The following is a 24,038-nucleotide window of genomic DNA, read 5'->3' on the forward strand; positions in this document are numbered from 1 at the left end:
AGGGCACTATGTAGATGGAGCAATAAAGGGGGGAATGTGGGAAGATGAAGAAGAAGAATGAAGAATGCGCTTCTTACAGCGGGAAGATACAGCTGGCGAAGCGTAGATTCGTACCCGATCGCTCATCTGGCTATTCACACCAAAAGTCACAACGCGATCTTTCTCCTCTCCACTCTACAGAACGTCTCAGTGAGCTTGTTTTTACTTGCTTCATTTTGTCTTAATTTTCAGCAATACGTACTGGCATTAGAAAAATGTGGGAAAAAACACAAGCAGCCAAAGCTTGGAACTGATCACAGTTTTGCCACGGCCACACCGTTGGACGAAAAGTTTTGCTTTTGTGCCGAATTTGACGTTGATAGGATGAAATCTCTAGGAGGAGTTCGTTGAAGTATAGCACCTTGACTTTTAGGCCTACTTCCTGTTGCCACTAGGGGGCGCTATGACTTTAAGTAAATATCGGCCTTTATTTGTCCTCAGGGTTGGACTCTTATGAATCCTGAAAAGTTTCGAGCCAATTGGACAATGTACACTCAAATTACAGCCACTTCCTGTTTTGATGGTGAAACTAAATTGGGAACGTCTGGAAGAGGCCCCTGTCCGACATGACAAGATTAAAAAATAATTACACATATCCACCACTAGGTGGCGCTATTGCAGAAAAAACCGCGTTTGGCCCTATAACTCCCAAGCCGTACATCACATATACTCAAAAAACATTTATCTTTGCATTCCCTGGATCCAGCTGAATCTCCTGATATAGGCCACGCCCATTTCCGCCTAGACTTTGCTTGCAGCTTTAATATAGTTTTATATTTTGTGAGACACACTTCTTGCCAAGAATACTCTATTCCATTGATTGGTCCTCTGCGATCAGCTGATGTGCCATGTCCCTCCTCGTTAGTATAGTGGACAGTATCTCCGCCTGTCACGCGGAAGACCGGGGTTCGATTCCCCGACGGGGAGTAACTTTTCTTTTTCTGTGCTAGTGTTTATAAAATGATAGTTTATGTTTTTAGTGACGCCGTTTGCACTTTAATAGACACAAAAAAGATGGTAACAATACAACAACCAACGCTAATAGATGCTAAACTTATAGTTAATTAAACTTAAGTTAATAGTTATTTAACTGTTAACTAACATGAGAAAAGATTAATTAATCATGTTACTGATTATTAATTATGCTTTAACTTATGTTTATTGTTGCCCAAATCTCAACATTGTATATATTTTATTAAGTATTTGTAATGATTAAGAAACTGTTTATAAACCGTATATAAACATTATTTGGATGGCTTTTATAAAGTTTGATGAATACAATACTTTGTTAATAGTTAATTAAGACGTTGTAAAGCATCTATAACATTATGTAGGAAGCTATTATCTGTGTACAAATACTCATCTATTTTATAGATCGGCCACAAAAATAGTAACACTATAAAAACCTTCATTAATAAATGGTAAATTGATAGTTAATTAAACTTTAGTTCATTTATTTTACTGTTAACTAACAATGAAATGATGATATATATGTTACTAATTATTAGTTATGTTATCAGAATCAGAAATCAGAATATAATTTAGCTGTTTGTATGCACAAAAAATGGCGTAATGCGTTGTTTTTGGTATTGCGCTGGTATTGCTAACAATGGCTAAAGCTAATGAAAACAATGAAAATCTGACTTGTAAATGGAGCACATTCAACTTTGGTCTGTTTGACAAAAGTTTTTCTTTTAATAACTTTTCATCTTTAAGGTGTTGAGATGGTATAGACCAAATTTGAAGTCCGCCGGATGAAATCTCTAGGAGGAGTTCGTTAAAGTATAGCACCTTGACTTTTAGGCCTACTTCCTGTTGTTTCGAGCCAATCGGACAATGTACACTCAAGTTACACCCACTTCCTGTTTTGATGGAGAAACGCACAAAATGGCCGCCCCGCCACGGCCATGCCCTATGACGAAAAGTTTTTCTTTTAACAATTTTTCATCTTTAATGTCTTAAGATGGTACAGACCAAATTTGAAGTTGATCGGATGAAATCTCTAGGAGGAGTTCGTTAAAGTACAACGTGTGGAAATGGCCAAAATCGCACTAATTTCGAACTTTGAAATCAAAATGGCGGACTTCCTGTTGGGTTTAGGGTATGGCTCCAATGACGTTTTTTGTACATCTCGACATGTTACATATGTCTACCAACTTTCGTGAGTCTACGTTAAACGCACTGCAGGGGCGCAATTTTTTTAACTTTGTAGGGGGCGCTAGCGAGCCCTTTTTGTGCGCCTATTCCCGAAACCCTTAAAATACGTACATTTTCACCAGACTTCATGCGACCGCCAATTTTGGTGAGTTTTTGAATATGTTAAGCCCCTCAAAAAGCCAATTAATTGCTGGGAAAATAATTCCTTCAGTTTCAATAGGGCCTTCGCCGCTGTCGGCGCTCGTGCCCTGATTAATTTGTTTACTAAATCTTAGTTATGTGGGGCTGGGATCCCATGTATGCAAGGCAACGCGGATCCCAGTCCCAGTTACAGTTTTGTATAATATAATTACTATATAATAGGCTACTAAACAAATCTGTAATTTTGGGATCCTAAGTGGTGGTGAGTCCCTCAGGCTGTGGCAGGCAGATACATGTTTAGCTGTCAGTGGAGCTGCTGTCATCTCTCCTAGGAGAACTACCAGCTTCTCTTCTGGTGTTAACTTTTTTTGGCTATTTTTCCAAGGTGTAATTCTCTTAGTGAAGATAGTTTTTCCCCGTGGAGGAGGAAGTGTATCTCTGTCTGACCCAGTTGGTGGTCACTGAGCCTGTATTTAGTCAGGATCCGTCTCTTCTTTGTATCTCTGACAGTGTGCAGATAATCTGTCAAATAACAATTTAGTCTACTTTGTTTGCTTTCTCCAATGTTCTAAATATTGGTCTTTTGAATGAGTCGTAATTAGTTTTGTCATGTTGTGTTATGAACCAGTGCTGATGGGAGCCTGGTTAGTTATCTTCACCATCAGCTGACTGAGGGGACTGGTTCTGGTTAGTTATCTTCACCATCAGCTGACTGAGGGGACTGTTTTGTGGGAAAGGTAAGCTGGAGCAGCAGCAAGTATGGCCATCTCCACCTTGATGAAGGAGCCTCTGCCATGCTTTCTGTTATGGAGGAGTTGTGGCTTCAGAGCACAGTTGTGACGGTCAATTCAATGAGAGAAACTGATATGCTCAGGACCTCAAAAGCTGAGACCGTCACAGCTGCCAGTGTAAAACATAGGCGCAAGAGTCCAAGCACAGCTAAAATACATATGGTGCTGGAATGGACAGTTGGACTTTAAAAAAGCTGTTACATCTATTGTTGGTCCTGTTCTGTGTCCATACAACTGTCCAGCGTGGGTTTTGTCTGTAACTTTGTGCATGATACGCCAATGTTAATTCATTGAGTTACTGCAGTTGTAGGCCTTATATGCCTGCCATTTTATTAAATAATCAATTTTCATGAGCTTGAAATATTCTATATTATTATCACTAAGGGCCTGAGCATTTATTCTGTTTTTGAGCAATTTTTCCAATAGAAATGTATTAAATTCCACTATTTAAATCTTTAAATGCCGTTTTCTCAAAATGAGTTTTTTGTCATTCTCCAGTATAAACATCTCAGCCTATGTAGCACCTGTGTACACCAAACTTTCCAGTTATACACTTTGTAGTATTCTGAAGATATTTACAGAGGGATTTGTTAATAAATCATTCCTGCCCTGATTTATGTAAAATTTTAAGCTAAAAAACATGGCGAAAATCGATTTTTTTAGGGCTATGGACAGTATATTTTGATTTCCTAGGTAATGAAAGCAGATATCCTGAAATCCCTCTGTAATTTTGTTTTCATCTTGTGTGTAAACAAAATGAAAAAAGAATTTTGCACCTGGCTTTATCATATGTTCAGATCTATCTACCGAAAATATATGCAAAATCAAGCATATTTAATGAGAAAATGCCTAATTTGCATAATTAAACATAACATTTCAAAACTTGTAATACATTTTTTTATATACTTGTGTAAGTAATCAACTGAGGAAGTTTCATGGAGATATCTATTATTTAAAAATGTTAGCCTATTCACCTGTAGTGTCTCGCCTTAAGACGACACATTTTCACTACGGTTGTAATTAGGGCCCGAGCAGTGAAACTGCATGGACCCTATTGTTTTTGGTCAGATTATTATTTTTCCGATTACTTCGTCGTTGCAACTGGTGAAAATTGCAAAGATAAAAAAAATACACATATCCACCACTAGGTGGCGCTATTGCAGAAAAAATAACTCCCAAACCATACATCGCACATTCAAAAAACATATATCTTCTCGTTCCCTGGATCCAACTGAATCTCCTGATATAGGCCACACCATTTCCACATAGACTTTTATGCGTGAAAAATCACGATTTATCGAAAACCTACTTTGCCGAACTTCTCCTAGACTTGGCAGGTAGCATCTCCAGACCGACCTGACAAAAAGTTATCCAAAGAATTTTTATAGGATAAAAATTACGCATATTACGCACAAACAAATTTGTGTAGCTAAGTATGAAAACACCAACTTTGCCATATCTCGACCAAAATAAATGCTATCAACGCAAAACTTAAGATTCTTGTTTGCCATGACCCTCTGGAGGTGTCCCACACATTTTACGAAAATTGGCCACTAGGGGGCGCTACAAGTACATAAAGTTTATATCTCATGAATGGCTCATCCGATTTTTACAAAATTTGATTGTTTGATTGATTGTACCATCTAGGGCCACTCATGAGGCCACCCCTAGAGTGGGATACTGATTGGTCAAAGTGGGCGTGGCCTATGGGACCCACATTTGGATTCACCACTTACACTATTGTGAACAACTTTAAATTTACAGGGTAGATGTACAATGGGTCTTGGACCTCACCTACCAAAATTACACATGTGGACCACTAGGTGGCGCTATAATGACGTCAAACGTGTTTTTGCCTATAACTCCCACATTACATATTATAAACAAATTTTCCTAGCTAGCTACCACACACATATCATGTCATATCTCGGCCAATTAAATGTTATCAGCAAAGAACTTGAGATCATTGTTCAACATCCCACTACAATGCTCTGTACCAAATCCGCCAAAGATCGGCCATTAGAGGGCGCTATAATCAACGTTTATTTGTTTTTGGCCAATAGCTCAATGCATTTAAATGGGAAATTTGCAATTGCAATATCTCTGCCAGAGTAAATGCTATCAACACGAAACTTGTTGTCATATACGACGCCAAATGTCACTTCTGATTCATAACTTAATAACTTTATAATTATAACTAGTAGAAACATACGGTCTTTTGGAGCTAAAAGCGAACAGTCTCCCCGTTCTGCTGATGTCTTTGTTGTCTTCCTAGCCCTTAATTCAATTTCAATTCAGTTCAATTTTATTTATAGTATCAAATCATAACAAGAGTTATCTCAAGACACTTTACAGATAGAGTAGGTCTAGACCATACTCTGTAATTTATAAAGACAGAGGGTTTTGTATCCAGCCTAGAAGTCCAGAGTTTTTTGGGGTCTTTGTGCCATTAATTCATACCGTTACATCCAAGATTGATACACTGTATGCAAGAAATGTAAATAGTTTATATGAGTTATAATGTTCAATATGTTTATTTTTGCACTGGATGACTCCAAATATATAGAACTGTTTTAGACAACACAAATGTTTGTGTGGCATTGCTGTGTGTGTGATATCAATATATATCTGTGAGATTCATGTTCCATTTTATGTATTTATTTGTCTTTATGGTCCTACAACCTTTTTAACATTCAAGTGACCTCAATGCAGCACAAACATTCTAATAGCCCAGTTTTTCCTGAAAAGAAATGATGTTCATAGATTGACTGTGGACAACAGGGTTGATGTTTTACAAGTTTTTATAGAAATAAAACCAGACGGACCAGAGGTTGTCAAAAATCCTTTAGGGCTCTGGGATATTTGCAATGGCAATGTACCACAGACCTTGCAGCTCACACCTCTTGATATTTCCTGACGTTTGCCTCCCTACCGTTACACTTTGGGTCCCACTTTCGCACGCTCCACAGGTCGTCGGGGGCGACTGGCGTCAGGGGTGACTGGCGCCGGGAGGCTTGGACCCCATCGTAACTGCTTGCAGTTCTAGTTAGGGCCCGAGCACGAAAGTGTGAAGGAACCTATTGTTTTTTTAAGGATTATTATTCCGCGACGTCACTCACATTTCTGAAGGGCTTAGCATGTTGGAAAACTCAGAAAAACTTGCACACATATCAGACCTGGCAAAAACTACAAAGTTATGTAGTGATTGAACTCGATCGTCAGCACAAGTTACAGCAACTTCCTGTCTAAACAGGAAGTTGTGTTATCTTGGAAAGAATTACTCAGATTGCCCCAAAACTTGAACATGTTGTTCCTCATGGCCGGTTGAGCATTTCTGCCAAACTTGGCGGCAATCGGCCATTAGATGGCGCTGTTTTAATTTTCTTTCAGTAATCGGCAAAATATTGATAGATGGGAAACCTACTTTGTCTAACTGCTCCTGGGGCGTGAGTACGATCGGCACGAAAACTTGCATATAGACTAAGAGGACCCTTATGACAAAAACTTATCAAAAGATTTATGATAGCTAAAACAGTGTGCAAGTTATGGAGGACCAAGTTCCTGTAGGTGGGTGTCGAAACAGGAACGGTTGTATCTTTGCAAAAGTTAATCCGATTTACATGAAACTTAGAATAATAATTTAGCTGTTTGTATGCACAAAAAAATGGCGTAATGCGTTGTTATAAACTGGTATTGCTAAAAATGGCTAAAGCTAATGAAAACAATGAAAATCCGACTTGTAAATGTAACGCATTCAACTTTGGTGTGACGTCATTCCCAGCTCCAGCTTCCGAGTTTCGAGGTAAATGGAATGCATCATGTCTTGTCACTGAGGTGGGCGGAGCTGCTTTTAAAATAGATAAGTCAGCATTGGTGGTTCAGTGGTAGAATTCTCGCCTGCCACGCGGGAGGCCCGGGTTCGATTCCCGGCCAATGCAACATAGTTTAGTTTAGTTTAGTATACATTGCTGAATTGTGAGGACAGGAATGAAGAAAAGGCAAAAGTACAAAGACAGCGAAATGCAGTTTGCATGGAAGCAGAAAAGCTTAGTAGGTTAATTGTCACAGGGATGCAGAGCATTCAGTAGGGTCATAGCTGCAGGAAACAAGCTTCCTCTGATAGAGAAGACACACCAGCCCGATCATCGGCCGTCGGGCCGTCTGGTGAGGTCCGTGACTCGAGTCTGTTCGGTGTGTTCGTGCCGTCCGCCGTCCGAGGAGCCGCCGGCATTCATTTGGGCCGACCTGACATGTTCAGACGGAGACAGGGCAGTCGGGACTCACCTGGAAATGGGGAGCGGATGAGCCTCTCAAAATCTGACGAAAATCTTTTAAACTAACCTTTGTTGATCTGAAATGAAGACAGATTCAGCAACTGCACGGCCTATTTCTCTCTTAAAATGTTTTCAGAAACACGTTTCGCTGAACTGTTTTAGTCCAATATGAGATCGTATTCTGAACGAGCCGCCATGACAGTCTGGCTGTGAATTTCCGGAGAAAGTCCCGTGTTGGTGTTGAGAGCCAGGTTGTTGTTAGAGATGCACCGATTGATCGGCTGGGGACCGGAATTGGCCGATTTTCACGTGACCGGCCTTGACCGGCGACCGGCCGCTGTAGTAACATAAAGTAGTAATAAGCACTTATGTCTTATTTGGATCTTACTAAATCAGTTGTTCACACAGGCATGCACCACTTATATCTGTGGACATGTTTTTACGCTGTTTGTAAGCTAGACGGTTTGTTAAGACGACACATTTTCACTACGGTTGTAATATAGTTTTATATTTTGTGTGACACGCTTCTTGCGATGAATACTCTAGTCCATTGATTGGTTCACTGCCATCACATTTCGTGTCATGTCCCTCCTCGTTAGTATAGTGGACAGTATCTCCGCCTGTCACGCGGAAGACCGGGGTTCGATTCCCCGACGGGGAGTACCTTTTCATTTTAGTGTTTATAAAACGCTGTTTGCACTTTAATAGACACAAAAAGAGATGGTAACAATACAACCACCATTGCTAATAAATGCTAAATTTATAGTTAATTAAACTTAAGTCAAAAACACCTTCATTAATAAATGGTAAATTGATAGTTAATTAAACTTTAGTTCAGTTATTTTACTGCTTACTGCTTATTACTTTTAGTGTAATATAAACTAGTTTACAAATTTAGATGTATGGTTAAAACTTTGTCAAAGGTTAATACTTGTTTTGTAAACCATCTATAAACATTTGGATGGTTATTATAAAGTTGCAACTAATGCTTAAAATCAGGGGCGGAGTGGGACCAAAAAATCTACCGGGAAATTTCGTAGACCACCGCCCCTCGGGGTGGGGGCTCTTCGGATGCAGCAGCCAAGGAAAGTTACTCATTTTAAAACTAGGAACATCTGCCAACCACTGAAGGACAAAATCAAGAGCCACTCAATAGTAAACCATTCATTTGTCTCATATTTACCACGAGCTACTTTCAAATTTCACAAGCTTTTGGCTGGCTGGTAGCTGGTGGTAATTCCCATCTATGCCTAGCTGTGACATTAGGTGCTTAGCAAAGTTGCCTGGAACATGTCCCTTATTTTGGAGCATTTCGCTGCCTCCTCCTCCATAATTTTTTTCCTTTTGAGTTTGACCTTTTCATCGCCACCTTTCCCTTTTCTTTTTTTGGCAACTCACACACAGTTAACGTTTCCGATATACTTCAGCCGCGGAGCTGTGGGCGGGCCTAGACGGGCCTGGACCCGCCCAAAGCCCCAAGTTTAAAATCCAACATAGCTGCCCCCTGTATCAACAGTTGTGAAAGCTGTAGTAACATAAAGTAATAAGCACTTATGTCTTATTTGTATCTCACTAAATCAGTCGTTCACACAGGCATGCACCACTTCTATCTGGACATGTTTTTACGCTGTTTGTATGCACAAAAATCAACTGGTATTGCTAACATGGCTAAAGCTAATGAGAACAATGAAAATCCGACTTGTAAATGTAACGCATTCAACTTTGGTGTGACGTCATTCCCAACTCCAGCTTCCGAGTTTCGAGGTAAATGGAATGCATCATGTCTTGTCACTGAGGTGGGCGGAGCTGCTTTTAAAATAGACAAGTGAGCATTGGTGGTTCAGTGGTAGAATTCTCGCCTGCCACGCGGGAGGCCCGGGTTCGATTCCCGGCCAATGCAACACAGTTTTGTTACATTGCTGAAGTGTGAGGACAGGAATGAATAAAAAGGCATACACTCACCTAAACGATTATTAGGAACACCATATTAGTACCGTGGTTGACCCTATCCTATCAATATGGGCCAACATTTCTAAAGAATGCTTCCAGCACCTTGTTGAATCAATGACAAAAATAATTAAGCCAGTTCTGAAGGAGAAAGGGATCCCCCCCCCCCCCCATCCCACACCATTACACCACCACCACCACCAGCCTGCCCAGTGGTAACAAGGCATGACGGATCCATGTTCTCATTCTGTTTACATTGATATGTGTCAAGTCCAAATGAAAATCCAATGTTAAATTGAAATTGAAAAGCCAAATATTAAATCCAAATGGAAAAGCCAAATGGAAAATTAAAAAAATATAATATTTTTAATTTGATCTCGCTTCGTTTTCTCTTTGGACTTTAAATTTGAATTATGAATAAATATTTCCTCCATACATTTTCACTACGGTTGTAATATAGTTTTATATTTTGTGAGACACACGTCTTGCTAAGAATACTGTATTCCATTGATTGGTCCACTGCGATCACATGATGTGATATGTCCCTCCTCGTTAGTATAGTGGACAGTATCTCCACCTGTCACGCGGAAGACCGGGGTTCGATTCCCCGACGGGGAGTAGCTTTTCATTTTCTGTGCTAGTGTTTATAAAACGATAGTTTATGTATTTAGTGACGCCGTTTGCAGTTTGCAGACCTCGGATTTCCAAGCTCGGAACTCGGACAACCTCACAGTGGCCCGAGTTCAAAATCCAACATGGCTGTCCCCTGTATCAACAGTTGTGAAAGCTGTAGTAGGGTCAAAGACGGATAAGGATTTAAAATTTGAAAATTAATGAAAGTGTAAAAAAATGCCAATTCAAGCACTTTCTATTTTTATTAGAGTGTTTGGTATACTACATCTCAACAACAGGAATTGAATTTAAATTTAATTAATTTTTTTGATGAATCCTATGATTTATCTGATGAAAAATGTCCTTCCTCTGTAACAGAAATGGATTTCAAAATTATTTCATTGTCTACCTTTTTAGCAAATAAAGTGTATGTATATTTATATTTACAGCTAACCAAACAATCACTGCACAGAAAACGAATTTTTTTATCACAATTAATGTGATATATTTGGGTATTTATAATGAAAGGGGCTCATTATCTGGTCTTGATCACACAATAATCCATGCCAAAAAGAGAAAAAATGTCTTAAAATGCTTTACGGTTAAGGTAAAACAGTCTTTATTGTATATTTAACTCAGGAAAATATGATTGTGTAACGTAACATGAAAATGTGGGTTAAATTACTTGACTGTGTCATTGTCACTGTAAACAGGTTAAAACTAGAGATGCACCGATAGACCGGCCGGTGATTTCATGCCGGTCAACGCTACAATTAACTGACAACATAAGTTATACCAGTTACAGTTCTCAAGGACGCACGCACACACGGACACCACAGCACGGTCTCTTTTTCCTTTCTCTCAACTTTTTCCCACCACGAAAAAAACGAGAAAACGTCCCCGTGAACACGAATCAATAGATTAAATAACGTGACCATTTCACTAACTGCCGTGAGACTGGGTTTTAATAGAAGAGCACGTCTGGGGTTGTTGGCCACACAAATGAGCGTGCCTATACAAATCACAACATGTAAATAGGAAAATGTTGGCGTTATTTTGTCACTTATTCGGAGCAGTCGGCTAGTTGGAACCAGTTACCTGCATGTTCTGCTTCTGAAATAGATAAGTGAGCATTGGTGGTTCAGTGGTAGAATTCTCGCCTGCCACGCGGGAGGCCCGGGTTCGATTCCCGGCCAATGCAATGCAGTTTTGTTACGTTGCTGAAGTGTGAGGACAGGAATGAAGAAAAAGGCATACACTCACCTAAACGATTATTAGGAACACCATACTAATACCGTGGTTGACCCTATCCTATCAATATGGGCCAACATTTCTAAAGAATGCTTCCAGCACCTTGTTGAATCAATGACACAAATAATTAAGCCAGTTCTGAAGGAGAAAGGGATCCCCCCCCCCACACCATTACACCACCACCAGCCTGCCCAGTGGTAACAAGGCATGACGGAGCCATGTTCTCATTGTGTTTACGACGGGGAGTACCTTTATGCTCAAGTCGGCGTCTCTTCGGTGTGTTCTGAGGAACTTTTTGGACCTCGGGACCCGACTGATCAGTCCGACTGGCTTTACTGCCGACGGTCGGCCGTCTGGTTGGTGTGTCAGCACCTTTAGTGACAACTTTTGTTTTGTTGGCCCTTTTAAGACTTTTTCGTAGTTTCTCTGATTTGTTATGTGACCGTGCAAGTTGTCTTTTAAGTTTGACTAGTTCCTCCTTCAGGTGTGTCTTTTCTTTAATGAATTTAGCAAATTGCTTTCTGCTTTTTTGCTCTGGGGTAGATGGATCAGGTGGCTGAGCATTTTCCTGTTCATTTGGCTCACTGAGTGGGGGTTCAAGTTGTGGATCTTCAAGATTGGATTCATTCATTGACTCTGGAGTGTCATTCATTATTTCATTTTATCCTCTGATTCCTTTTGTTTAGTCTCCACTGATCCCTTTTCTTCCTGGCTTTAGGCTTTGATCGGTCCTTGTATTTGTAGTAGCTATTCACAAAAATAATGAGTATTAGATACAGTTACCCAGGATGGACAGTTTGGTACTTTTGAGCTCAGTAGCTCTTTGAATTTTCATTTTTTGCAATAAATACCCATAAAAATGAGTAAAGAGGGGAGAGTTGAGTAATATAATGTAGTTTTTTAAAATTTATATTTATCTTTTTCATTATGAATATGCTTTGGACACCAGAATTGACATGCTTTTATTACAACTCGCCTGGATTACTGTAATGCTTTATATGTAGGTGTTAGCCAGGCCTCCCTCTCAAGATTACAAACGGTTCAAAATGCTGCCGCTCGGCTCCTTACCGGAACTCGTAAACGAGATCACATCACACCTGTTCTTGTCTCCCTTCACTGGCTACCGGTTTGCTTTAGAATACATTTTAAGATTCTGTTGTTTGTTTTTAAATCTCTTTATGGTCAAGCCCCAGCGTATATCGTTGAACTATTAAAGCCGCACGCTCCTCTGAGGTCGTTAAGGTCTGCTGACCAGCTACTCCTTGTTGTCCCTAGAACGCGGCTCAAAAATAGGGGAGATGGAGCGTTCTCAGCCGTGGCCCCGAGGCTGGGGAATGAATTGCCTCTGAATGTCAGATCGGCCCCGAGCCTTCACATTTTTAAATCACGACTTAAAACTCACTTTTATTCATTGGCCTTCAAACCTGCTTGAGAGTTGTATTCTGTATTCTGCATTTTATTTTTCTAGTCTGTTATTTGTTTTAAATGTTTGTTTTGTTACTCGCGTGTTTATAATCATGTCAATGTCCAGCACTTTGGTCAACCTGGTTGTTTTAAATGTGCTTTACAAATAAAGTTGGATTGGATTGGATGCCACGTCTTTGACCCAGTAGCATAAAGTAATAAGCACTTATGTCTTATTTGTATTCCACTAAATCAGTTGTTCACACAGGCATGCACCACTTCTATCTGTGATTTTACGCTGTTTGTATGCACAAAAAAACGGCGTAATGCGTTGTTATAAACTGGTATTGCTAACAATGGCTAAAGCTAATGAAAACAATGAAAATCTGACTTGTAAATGTAACGCATTCAACTTTGGTGTGACGTCATTCCCAGCTCCAGCTTCCGATCTCCGAGGTAAATGGAATGCACCATGTCTTGTCACTGAGGTGGGCGGAGGTGGGTTCGATTCCCGGCCAATGCAACACAGTTTTGTTACATTGCTGAAGTGTGAGGACAGGAATGAATAAAAGGCATATATACAACTAGGTTTAGGGCTGCAACTAACGATTATTTTCATTGTCGATTATTTTCTCGATTAATCGATTAGTTGTTTGATCTATAAAAATGTCAAAACATGGTGAAAAATGTGGATCAGTGATTCCCAAAGCCTAAGAGGACGCCCTCAAATGTCTTGTTTTGTCCAAAACTCAAAGATATTCAGTTTCCTGTCACAGAGGAGAGAAGAAATTAGAAGATATTCACATTTATAAAGCTGGAATCAGAGAAATCTTATTTTTTTTTAATAGAAAACTGACTATTAATCGATTATCAAAATAGTTGGCGATTAATTTAATAGTTGACAACTAATCGATTCATCGTTGCACCTCTAACTAGGTTGACAGGTTTTTCTCATCCTTGCAGCCTATAGACTTAAGGCCTTTTTATGCTTCTACGTAGAATCGACAGCGCACCCCCGCAGACCCCTCTGCATCTACGCCGGACCCTACGCCGTAGCTTGCACCTCTGTAAAGATGTAACTACACGTCGCTCGGCCGTGGCTTGGTAGAGTTGCATTTCCCCCGACTCATCTCCTGGTTCTCCTTCTCCGTAAACATGAGATCAAGGAGAGGGTTAACTTCTCCTGCTGCAGCTACTTCTCCACCGTGGTCAGAAAGAACAGGGGAGACTCTTAGGTTCTCTCACTATGACTCTAGAGTAGGTACTTGCTCCGGAGATAATCGCCTCACTCTCTCACTTCTCCCTTGCTCTACCACACACTCCCCTCACACACACACACACACACACACACACACACACACACATGCCGACTCGACGCACACACCAGCGCACAACTATAAACATCAGGCCACTTACGTAGGCTACGGCGAAAGCTCTGCGTGGAGCCTGTGCAGGACTATAAAACGGCCTTTAGGCTTGGCCTTCCCTGTCATACTTGGTTAGCTTTTATTTTACGCCACTAAATGAACTTTTTTGAGCAGAGGGCACTATGTAGATGGAACAATAAAGGGGGGAATGTGGGAAGAAAGGGAAAATGGGGAAGCACTTACAGCAGGAAGACACCGCCAGCAAAGCGTAGATTCGGCCGTGTGTCCGATCTGTACGGAACTTGGCCCATAGTATCGTCAGACGGTGCTGACTAAACTGAACTTACGTACGCTAAGAAGCGTTTAATAACTAGTTGAATTCTTTGCGTTTGACAAGCTAGACATTTTGTTAAGACGACACATTTTCACTACGGTTGTAATATAGTTTTATATTTTGTGTGACGCACTTCTTGCGATGAATACTCTAGTCCATTGATTGGTTCTCTGCGATCACACGTTGCATTGTGTCCCTCCTCGTTAGTATAGTGGACAGTATCTCCGCCTGTCACGCGGAAGACCGGGGTTCGATTCCCCGACGGGGAGTAACTTTTCATTTTAGTGTTTATAAAACGATAGTTTGTTTTTAGTGACGCCGTTTACACTTTAATAAACACAAAAGGAGATGGTAACAATACAACAACCATCGCTAATAAATGCTAAATTTATAGTTAATTAGACTTAAAGTGCCCATATTATGAAAAAAAATCACTTTTTCTGGGATTTGGGGAGTTATTTCGTGTCTCTGGTGCTTCCACACACATACAAACTTTGAAAAAAAACCATCCATGCTGTTTAGAGTGAGATACAGTTTCTAAATGTGTCCTGCCTTCAGTCTCTGGGTGAGCTGGTCAAAATCTGCACGGCTTTCCACGTAACTAGCCGAAACGAGGGGGCTAACCATTAGCATGCTAGCTTTTTCTCAATGGCAAAACACTGCTACAACACACACAAATTCACCCTTATCTACAAAATAAATTGTATAGAACTACTTCCATGTCCCTGTTCTGCAGGTATTCCACACAAAGTTGGAAGTGCACCCTCGTTTAGAAGAAGTCTCCCGGCTAATGTTGCCTTGTACTACTGATGTTGGAGAAACAGCTAGCTGATGTAGTCCTTACCTAGCTACTGAGCATGTGATCTTACCTAGCTACTGAGCATGTGGTCTTACCTAGCTACTGAGCATGTGGTCTTACCTAGCTACTGAGCATGTGGTCTTACCTAGCTACTGAGCATGTGGTCTTACCTAGCTACTGAGCATGTGGTCTTACCTAGCTACTGAGCATGTGGTCTTACCTAGCTACTGAGCATGTGGTCTTACCTAGCTACTGAGCATGTGGTCTTACCTAGCTACTGAGCATGTGCGACTGCCAACAAAGATGTTACAGCAGTGAGAGGTCTCACTCTGTAGCTAAAACAGAGACCTGAACACAGGGTGAAAAGAGGAGCTGCAGCAATGGGCAGTACAACTAAAATATGGTGTTTTTTGAAAATTAAACCATGTATAACTATTCTGATACAACCTCTAAATACAATTATGAGCCTGAAAATGAGCATAATATGTCCACTTTAAGTTAAAAGTTATTTAACTGTTAACTAACACAAAAAAGGTTAATTAATCATGTTACTGATTATTACTAACCCTATAACTTATGTTTATTGTTGCCCATATCTTAACATTGTATATATTTTATTAAGTATTTGTTAATGATTAAGAAACTGTTCATAAACCGTAAATAAACATTATTTGGATGACTTTAATGAAGTTTGATCTGATGAATATTATACTTTGTTAATAGTTAATTAAGACTTTGTAAAGCATCTTTAAACAAATGTTGATAGCTATTATCAGTGTACAAATACTCAATCATGTATTTAATAGATCCTCCAAAAAGATTTAATAAGGCCAAATCAATGTTAATTGATGCTTTATAAATCGTTATTAATGCGTTAATAATCATTATCTTATTATTTTAAGCATTAGTTGCAACTTTATAATAACCATCCAAATGTTTATAGATGGTTTACAAAACAAGTATTAACCTTTGACAAAGTTTTAACCATATATCTAAATTTGTAAATTATATTAATATAATATATGAATACATATAAATATATTTCTATAAATAATAAATAAATTAGTTTATATTATTATTTATATTTATATTATAAATGATAAAATGCAAAAATTATATTCTGATTTCTGATTCTGATATTACTAATAATTAGTAACATATATCATCATTTCATTGTTAGTTAACAGTAAAATAAATGAACTAAAGTTTAATTAACTATCAATTTACCATTTATTAATGATGTGTTTTTTAAAGTGTTACCATTTTTTGGGCGATCTATAAAATAGATGATTGAGTATTTGTACACTGATGATAGCTTCTCACATAATGTTTAAAGATGCTTTACAAAGTCTTAATTAACTTTTAACAAAGTAATTACAAAGTTAATACTTGTTTTGTAAACCATCTATAAACATTTGGATGGTTATTATAAAGTTGCAACTAATGCTTAAAATAATAAGATAATGATTATTAACGCATTAATAACGATTTATAAAGCATCCATTAACATTGATTTGGCCTTATTAAATCTTTTTGGGGGATCTATAAAATACATGATTGAGTATTTGTACACTGATAATAGCTATCAACATAATGTTTAAATATGCTTTACAAAGTCTTAATTAACTATTAACAAAGTGTTATATTCATCACATCAAACTTTATAAAAGTCATCCAAATAATGTTTATTTATGGTTTATGAACAGTTTCTTAATCATTAACAAATACTTAATAAAATATATACAATGTTAAGATTTGGGCAACAATAAACATAAGGTATAGCATAATTAATAATCAGTAACAGTAACATTAATAATTATAACAATAATCATAACTATTAAATTAAGTTTAATTAACTATAAATTTAGCATATATTAGCGATGGCTGTTATTTTACCATCTCTTTTTGTGTCTATTAAAGTGCAAACGGCGTTGATAAAGCGCAAACTATCATTTTATAAACACTAGTACACAAAATGAAAAAGTTACTCCCCGTCGGGGAATCGAACCCCGGTCTTCCGCGTGACAGGCGGAGATACTGTCCACTATACTAACGAGGAGGGACATGGTGCAATGTGTGATCGCAGTAGACCAATTAATGGACTAGAGTATTCTTAGCAAGAAGTGTGTCACACAAAATATAAAACTATATTAAAGCTGCAAGCAGCGTTGCACGGGACCTTGCACCTCCTTGCACGTCGGGGTTACTGGCGGACGCCGCTCCTTGCGGCCGTGCATTTGCGCTGCGCTCAGACACTGCAAATCGTCACCAATGAAAAGGGAACTCTGCTGAGTTCAATGATATCTAACACAAGACTCTACGTCTTACAGGTCTTTAGCTGTGAAAGGGGGCGTTGCTAGATAATAGGGGGCGGGGCGAATCATCACCAATGAAAAGGGAACTCTCTGCTGAGTTCAATGATACCTCACACAATAGTGTACAAGAAACGGGTCATTAGTTATTAAAGGGGGCGTGGCTTAAGCATATGGGGCGGGGCAAACCGTCACCAATTAAAAAGGAACTCTTTTTGTTGAGTTCAATGATACCTCTCACAAGAGTCTACCTTAAACAGTTCACAAGTTATGAAAGGGGGCGTGGCCGGAGTACACGGGCGTGGCTAGAGTAAAGGGGGCTCAGTATCACATGTAGACCACACATTATAAGTTTCATGTAAATCGGATGATGTTTGTCATTTAAGGCTGATTTCCTGTTGCCAGTGGGGGCGCTATGACCAAAAGTCAATATTGGCCTGTAGATGTCCTCAGGCCTGGACTCTTGTCAATCGTGAGAAATTTCATCCAGATTGGAAAATGTACAATCGAGTTACAACAGCTTTCTCGTTCACCGCTAAACACTCAAAATGGCCGCCACGCCACGCCCACACCGTTTGACGAAAAGTTTTGATTTTAATAACTTTTCATTGTTGAGGTCTTGAGATAGCAAACATTAAAATTGAAGTCAATCGGATGAAATCTCTAGGAGGAGTTTGTTAAAGTATAGCACCTTGACTTTTAGGTCTACTTCCTGTTGCCACTAGGGGGCGCTGGCGCTATGACTTTGAGTGAATATCTGTCTCTAGATGTCCTCAGGGTTGGACTCTTATGAATCCTGAATATTTTTTTAAGGTTGGGCAATGTACACTTGAGTTATACCCACTTCCTGTTTCGTTGGCGAAATGCACAAAATGACCACCCCGCCACGGCCACGCCCTATGACGAAAAGTTTTTCTTTTAATAACTTTTCATCTTTAACGTCTTACGATGGCACCGACAAAATTTGAAGTTGATCGGGTGCAATCTCTAGGAGGAGTTTGTTAAAGTACGACAAGTGAAAATGGCCTAAAACACACTAATTTCGAACTTTCAATTCAAATTGGCAGATTTCCTGTTGAGTTAAGGGTATGGCTCCAATGAGCTTTTTTGTACGTCTTGACATATGCATACCAGATTTCGTGAGTCTACGTCAAACGTACTGCAGGGGCTTAATTTTTTAAGTTTTTTAGGGGGCGGTAGCAAGGCATTTTTTCTATCTACGAAACCCTTCAAATATCAAATGTTTCACCAGTCTTGATTCGTGTGCAAAGTTTGGTGAGTTTTTGAGTATGATAAGGTCCCCAAAAAGGCGATTAATTGAGCGAAAAAAAGAATAATGACGGGGGCGTGGCCTGTGTATGTGGGCGTGGTTAAAGTATAGGGGCGGCCCACTATCATATGTAGAACACACATTTTAAGTTTCATGTAAATCGGATGATGTTTGTCATATAAGGCTGATATCCTGTTGCCAGAAGGGGGCACTATGACCAAAAGTCAATTTTGGCCTGTATATTTCCTCAGGCCTGGACTCTTATTGATCATGGGAAATTTCAAGCAGAATGGACAATGTACACTCTAGTTACAGCCACTTTCTCGTTCATCGCTAAACACTCAAAATGGCCGCCATGCCACGCCCACACCGTTTGACGAAAAGTTTTGCTTTTAAGAACTTTTCATCTTTAAGGTCTTGAGATGGCACAGACCAAATTTGAAGTCCATCGGATGAGTTCTGTAGGAGGAGTTGGTTAAAGTATAGCACTATATTGGGCGACAATACAGATTAGCGCCGCCTGCTGTTATGGAGACGTATGTGTTCTGAGGCACTTCTTTGACCAACTCGGGGAGACTGATCAGTCCAACTGGCTTTTCTGCCGACGGTCGGCCGTCTGGTTGGTGTGTAACTGCCTTAAGGAAACAAGGAAAAGCGTCTCTCCTTTACTTTATCCACAGGGGGAAACAGCGCCCCCCAAATCCTGCTTGTGGCCACAAATATATGACAGCTGTACTTTAAGACCTACCATAGAGAATGAATGGTAAAAGTTAAGAGAGTTAAGCCCTACTATACACCGTGCGCCAGACTGACTGGGGTTTGATTCCCCGATAGGGAGTACCTTTTTATTTTCTGTGCTTGTGTTTATCAAACATTGTATATATTTTATTAAGCATTTGTTAATGATTTAGAAACTGATAACTATAATACCTTGTTAATAGTTAATCAAGACTTTGTAAAGCATCTATAAACATTATGTAGGAAGCTTATACTCAATCATCTCTTTTATAGATCGCTCAAAAAATGATAACACTTTATAATAACCATCATTAATAAATGTTAAATTGATAGTTAATTAAACTTTAGTTCATAGTTATTGTACTGTTAACTAACAATGAAATGATGATTTATGTTCACTAATTATTAGTTATGTTATAATTTATTTCAATAGTTTAGTGCAATTTAAAATAATTAGTTTATAAATTTAGATAGATGGTTAATACTTGTTTTGTAATCCATCTATAAACATTGGTGGTCACCAAATCAAAATGTGGTCTGCTTAAATGGGAAACAGCGCCCCCCAAATCCTACTTGTGGCCACAAATATATGACACCCATAATGGTGACAACTACCATAGAGATTGAGTTTAGGGAGTTAAGCTCTAGGTCTCAGTGCGAAAACGGGTTTGATTCCCCTATGAGGAGAAATATTCACCACTGTTGTACATCAGTTTTATATTTTGTGCTATCATGTATTTCTTTCATGTCCCTCCTCGTTAGTATAGTGGACAGTATCTCCGCCTGTCACGCGGAAGACCGGGGTTCGATTCCCCGACGGGGAGTACCTTTTTCATTTTCTATGGTAGTATTTCATTCATTTATAATTTTGTTTCTTTACGCTTTTCTGTGTTATTACAAATTATTACTTCAGTATAAATAAAAAGGGAATGAAAAAATACAGATAAAATAATAAATTTAAAGAAATTTATTTTGAAATAAATACGGCATTAAAACAAAAAGAATGAATGCTTAAATATATAAAAAAATAAAAGTACAAATAAATACAGAAATAAAAATATAAAAATAAAAGAACAAAAATTATTAAATGTTGATAATTAAACAGGACATGAATAAATATCTTAAATTTATTTCTACTTTTTGTTCACCTACATTTATTTACTTATGTATTTTTGTGGTATTTAAATGTTATCATGACCCAAAATTACTTATATATAAATAAATAACATGATTAAATACATAAATAAATAAATATAAAGGAAATACTGAAAAAAAAAATAAATAAATAAGGAAATACATAAATGCATAAATAAATGCATAAATAAATACAGAAAAAATAATAAATAAATGTTGCTAAATAAACAGAACATTTCTACACGTATAGTAATTTAGGCTATTGATATATTTCTAAAAGAGGACCTAAACTCAGTCGTACTTCTGGACTCGTGTCTTATACAGGTAAGTTATGTAGGTACATATTTGGTTTGTGATCAAACTCATAGAAGCGCTGTTGGCACACTCAAGTCATTTTCAGCATTATTGATAACAAGGACTATAACTGAAGCTTTCATAGATGGGGCCGATATCGACACTGATTCCCTGAATCGATTCCGATCCAGAAGCTCCTAATTTGATTACATTCTAAATTGTGTTAAAAAATTTCAATTACAATACCAATTTAGCTTGGATATTCAAGATTCTCAGAGAACCAATGCTGTAAATTGTACAAGCAATCCTCTAAGCTGCTGCATTATTCAAAAACATAATGTCGCTAAGAAATGACCCCAAAGCAGTAAAGCTGTAACAATTCCAAAAGTTACTGTACAATTTCATAGTCTCCGAAATAATTGCGAGTAACAATATAATTGTCTCTTTCAGTCAAATTTAAAAACATTTATTACTTTTTCAAACAAATTAAAGGTTTTAATGAATTCCATGTTACATCTGTTGGGCATATCACCTTCATGTGACCCAAATAAAATAATAACACAAATACACAGCCTATGACGTAAACCACGTATATACATACACGTACATAGTATCCTGGATCCATGAAATAACTGGCCTTTAAAAGTAAAAATCTGCCTGCCTCTATGGGAATTTAACATAGGGGTGTACTGACTTATGCCCCCTGTATTTTAAGGAAGAACATTTATTTATTTACGATACATAATTTATTCACAAAGAAAATTAGTGTCCTTAAAGGTTGGATTTTTCCTAATTTATTTAATTAAGGCATTAAGATCAATTTCCAAAAGATGATTTTTTTATTCCTCTTTTTAGTCAACTTTAGCATGGGTGTATTCACATATGCTGAACACTGTATATAATTACAATTTGGCACATCTAAACAAAATCAACAATTACCAGTCATTTGCCTAATTTTGGAGCGTTATTTAGCATGACTGGATTCCGTAGTTCATTTAGTTTCATATGATGCCAATATCTTCAGTCTAGTTTTAAAACAGAGCCTCTTAAAATATCCATCTCTGGATTCTTTTTTATTTTAACCCAGCCTCATTCACAGAAGTAATATTAGCCTGCAAGTTATTATCAGAGAGGATAGTTAATGTGCTCTCTATTTTGCTATGTATAAAGGTATTTTAAAGTGTCAAAAGGTCATTCGGTTTAACCGTCCAAAAGGCAAATACAGCCATTTCGTTTGTGGTTAAAATATTTTAAAATGTGATCAATATATATATTTTATTCTGGCATAGTTTTGTAACATCATATATCAACATAGTGCAAAATGGTATTTAAATTATGGGTAGAAGTCTATGCTTTGTTACGAGAAAGAATGTCCGGAAAAATGAATTTCACTGATGTCATTCAGAGTAACACATATAAAGGCACCATTTTGGATCAAGTCATGCGGTCCCAACTGGGCAGTCTGTGTGAGGAAAAGGAGACGGTGGAGGACATGGAAATACATTCAAGAAAGAAGGGTCATGTTTGCAGGGCTACATAAGTTAGGAACAGTGGAAATCAAGATCAAAGCTGTCCTTAAAAAGTGGGGTCACCGTAAATGGGAGGAAATATATATATTTACATTTTTGAAAAGCACCGGACTAATTAGAAAATGACGAGTAGTACCAGTAGGAGGCAGTAATGCAACTTATGGGATGCCAACTGCCGTAAAACCCAAAAGAAGAAGTCATGTGGTCAATATCATGTGACAGGATGTGACATCATTCAGACACCTGCAAAGGACCACATGGTTGCCAAGCAAAGTAAGCAGCTCACTCCTAACTATGTGAAAAATTCATGTTTTCACTTGCTCATACGCATGTCCCGAAATGTCTGGTCATTTGGTACAACCGCTGTAAATCATGGAAGATGTTGTAATGTTAAATGTTAAAAACTTGTAGTAAATATAAAATGTTTGATTGTCCTTTTGTTAGCTGGCTAGCTAACTAGCTAGTTATCAGCCTGTTAGCGTTGTTTGACAATAATGGGGTTAGGGTTTGACCAAAAGTCAAGTAGAACTTTATTTGTCCGCAAAGGGGCAATTGGTTTCGCAGCAGTGACCACACATGATCAATACAAATACAACAATAAATAGCAAACATGTGAGAACAAAAGACAAAACAAATGTCCACTTAACTTAAGTCCAATTAAATCTTTTTAAAAAGCCATGTTTATCATGCGTGACTTCGCCCGGACCAGTCAGCCGCGTGGAAATCATAACGGAGGATAACTCAAAAAGTCCGAGTCAACTGAGTGTCCGTTCTAATTATCGTTATCGAGGTAAAATGTGCAATTTATTGTGATTTCGATTTGAGGTCATATTGTGCAGCCCTACATTTATGAGATCAGTGATAATGTTAATTCATATTTCTTCCGTGTTACCCACTATATACTATCTCAACATCAGTGTCAAGTCAGGTTGGTTCTTGAATACTTATCTGGTGACATATTTTGTCCGTATTGTAATATAAATGACAAAAGCAGTGTTAATTGATTGCGTAAACCACATAATCTCATCGTTACATTTTTTTTTTACACTTTAAAAAACCTTATTCGTCAATGACCCATATAGACTTTCCTCTAAACTGCAACAGTAAGGTAGCTTTTTAAATTTAAGATCTTTTGTGCATAAAAAAGGCTGCGTTGTCAGACAACAAAGCAAATAAAATGTAGTGTCCGTGTTGATTCTACGGCACCTATAATGTTTTTTGTTTAACATTTTTTTGAAGTACAGAACACCAACCCACAGGGACACTTTGCATTTTAATGAAAGAAAGAAATACACACATGGTCACAACAAGAGTATTAATGCCATCAAATCCCTCTATTTAAACACGCTGTTCTCATGAACCTTTCGCACATAAAGCTACGAAAGGTAAAGCACTAATCCGTATGTATTCAACGTATTTATTTCTGTCAGCAACACATTGACTGCTGCTGTATGAGAGCGCTGTGGACCACGTAGGGAGGAGGTCAGGGTGTATGTTTGGATCCTAAAACACCGGGCTTTCAAGCGGGGGAGGGAAGTTTGTGTCCCGGAAGAATTTAAGGGGAAAACACAAGACTTTTCACCCAGGAAATGTGTGTTTGTGTCCTGGTGGTACTACTTATGCTCCTTCGGGGGGAGATTATTTT

General features: G+C 38.3%; 9 non-coding genes across 9 annotated transcripts; 8 read left to right on the forward strand and 1 right to left on the reverse strand.

Moving 5' to 3' along the window:
• The first annotated feature begins 894 nt into the window (after positions 1-894).
• Positions 895-966, forward strand: trnad-guc. Its single transcript has one exon. It is a non-coding gene; the product is annotated as a tRNA-Asp (tRNA).
• A 6,029-nt stretch (positions 967-6,995) lies between these two features.
• trnag-gcc lies at positions 6,996-7,066 on the forward strand. The gene has a single exon. It is a non-coding gene; the product is annotated as a tRNA-Gly (tRNA).
• Positions 7,067-7,991: 925 nt separating this feature from the next.
• Positions 7,992-8,063, forward strand: trnad-guc. Its single transcript has one exon. It is a non-coding gene; the product is annotated as a tRNA-Asp (tRNA).
• Positions 8,064-9,231: 1,168 nt separating this feature from the next.
• On the forward strand, positions 9,232-9,302 carry trnag-gcc. The gene has a single exon. It is a non-coding gene; the product is annotated as a tRNA-Gly (tRNA).
• Positions 9,303-9,895: 593 nt separating this feature from the next.
• trnad-guc lies at positions 9,896-9,967 on the forward strand. Its single transcript has one exon. It is a non-coding gene; the product is annotated as a tRNA-Asp (tRNA).
• A 1,124-nt stretch (positions 9,968-11,091) lies between these two features.
• On the forward strand, positions 11,092-11,162 carry trnag-gcc. The gene has a single exon. It is a non-coding gene; the product is annotated as a tRNA-Gly (tRNA).
• Positions 11,163-14,514: 3,352 nt separating this feature from the next.
• On the forward strand, positions 14,515-14,586 carry trnad-guc. The gene has a single exon. It is a non-coding gene; the product is annotated as a tRNA-Asp (tRNA).
• A 2,517-nt stretch (positions 14,587-17,103) lies between these two features.
• trnad-guc lies at positions 17,104-17,175 on the reverse strand. Its single transcript has one exon. It is a non-coding gene; the product is annotated as a tRNA-Asp (tRNA).
• A 3,013-nt stretch (positions 17,176-20,188) lies between these two features.
• On the forward strand, positions 20,189-20,260 carry trnad-guc. The gene has a single exon. It is a non-coding gene; the product is annotated as a tRNA-Asp (tRNA).
• The last annotated feature ends 3,778 nt before the right edge of the window (positions 20,261-24,038 follow it).

The sequence above is a fragment of the Sander lucioperca genome, chromosome 13 (genome assembly GCF_008315115.2).
Source record: "Sander lucioperca isolate FBNREF2018 chromosome 13, SLUC_FBN_1.2, whole genome shotgun sequence".
NCBI lineage: Eukaryota > Metazoa > Chordata > Actinopteri > Perciformes > Percidae > Sander > Sander lucioperca.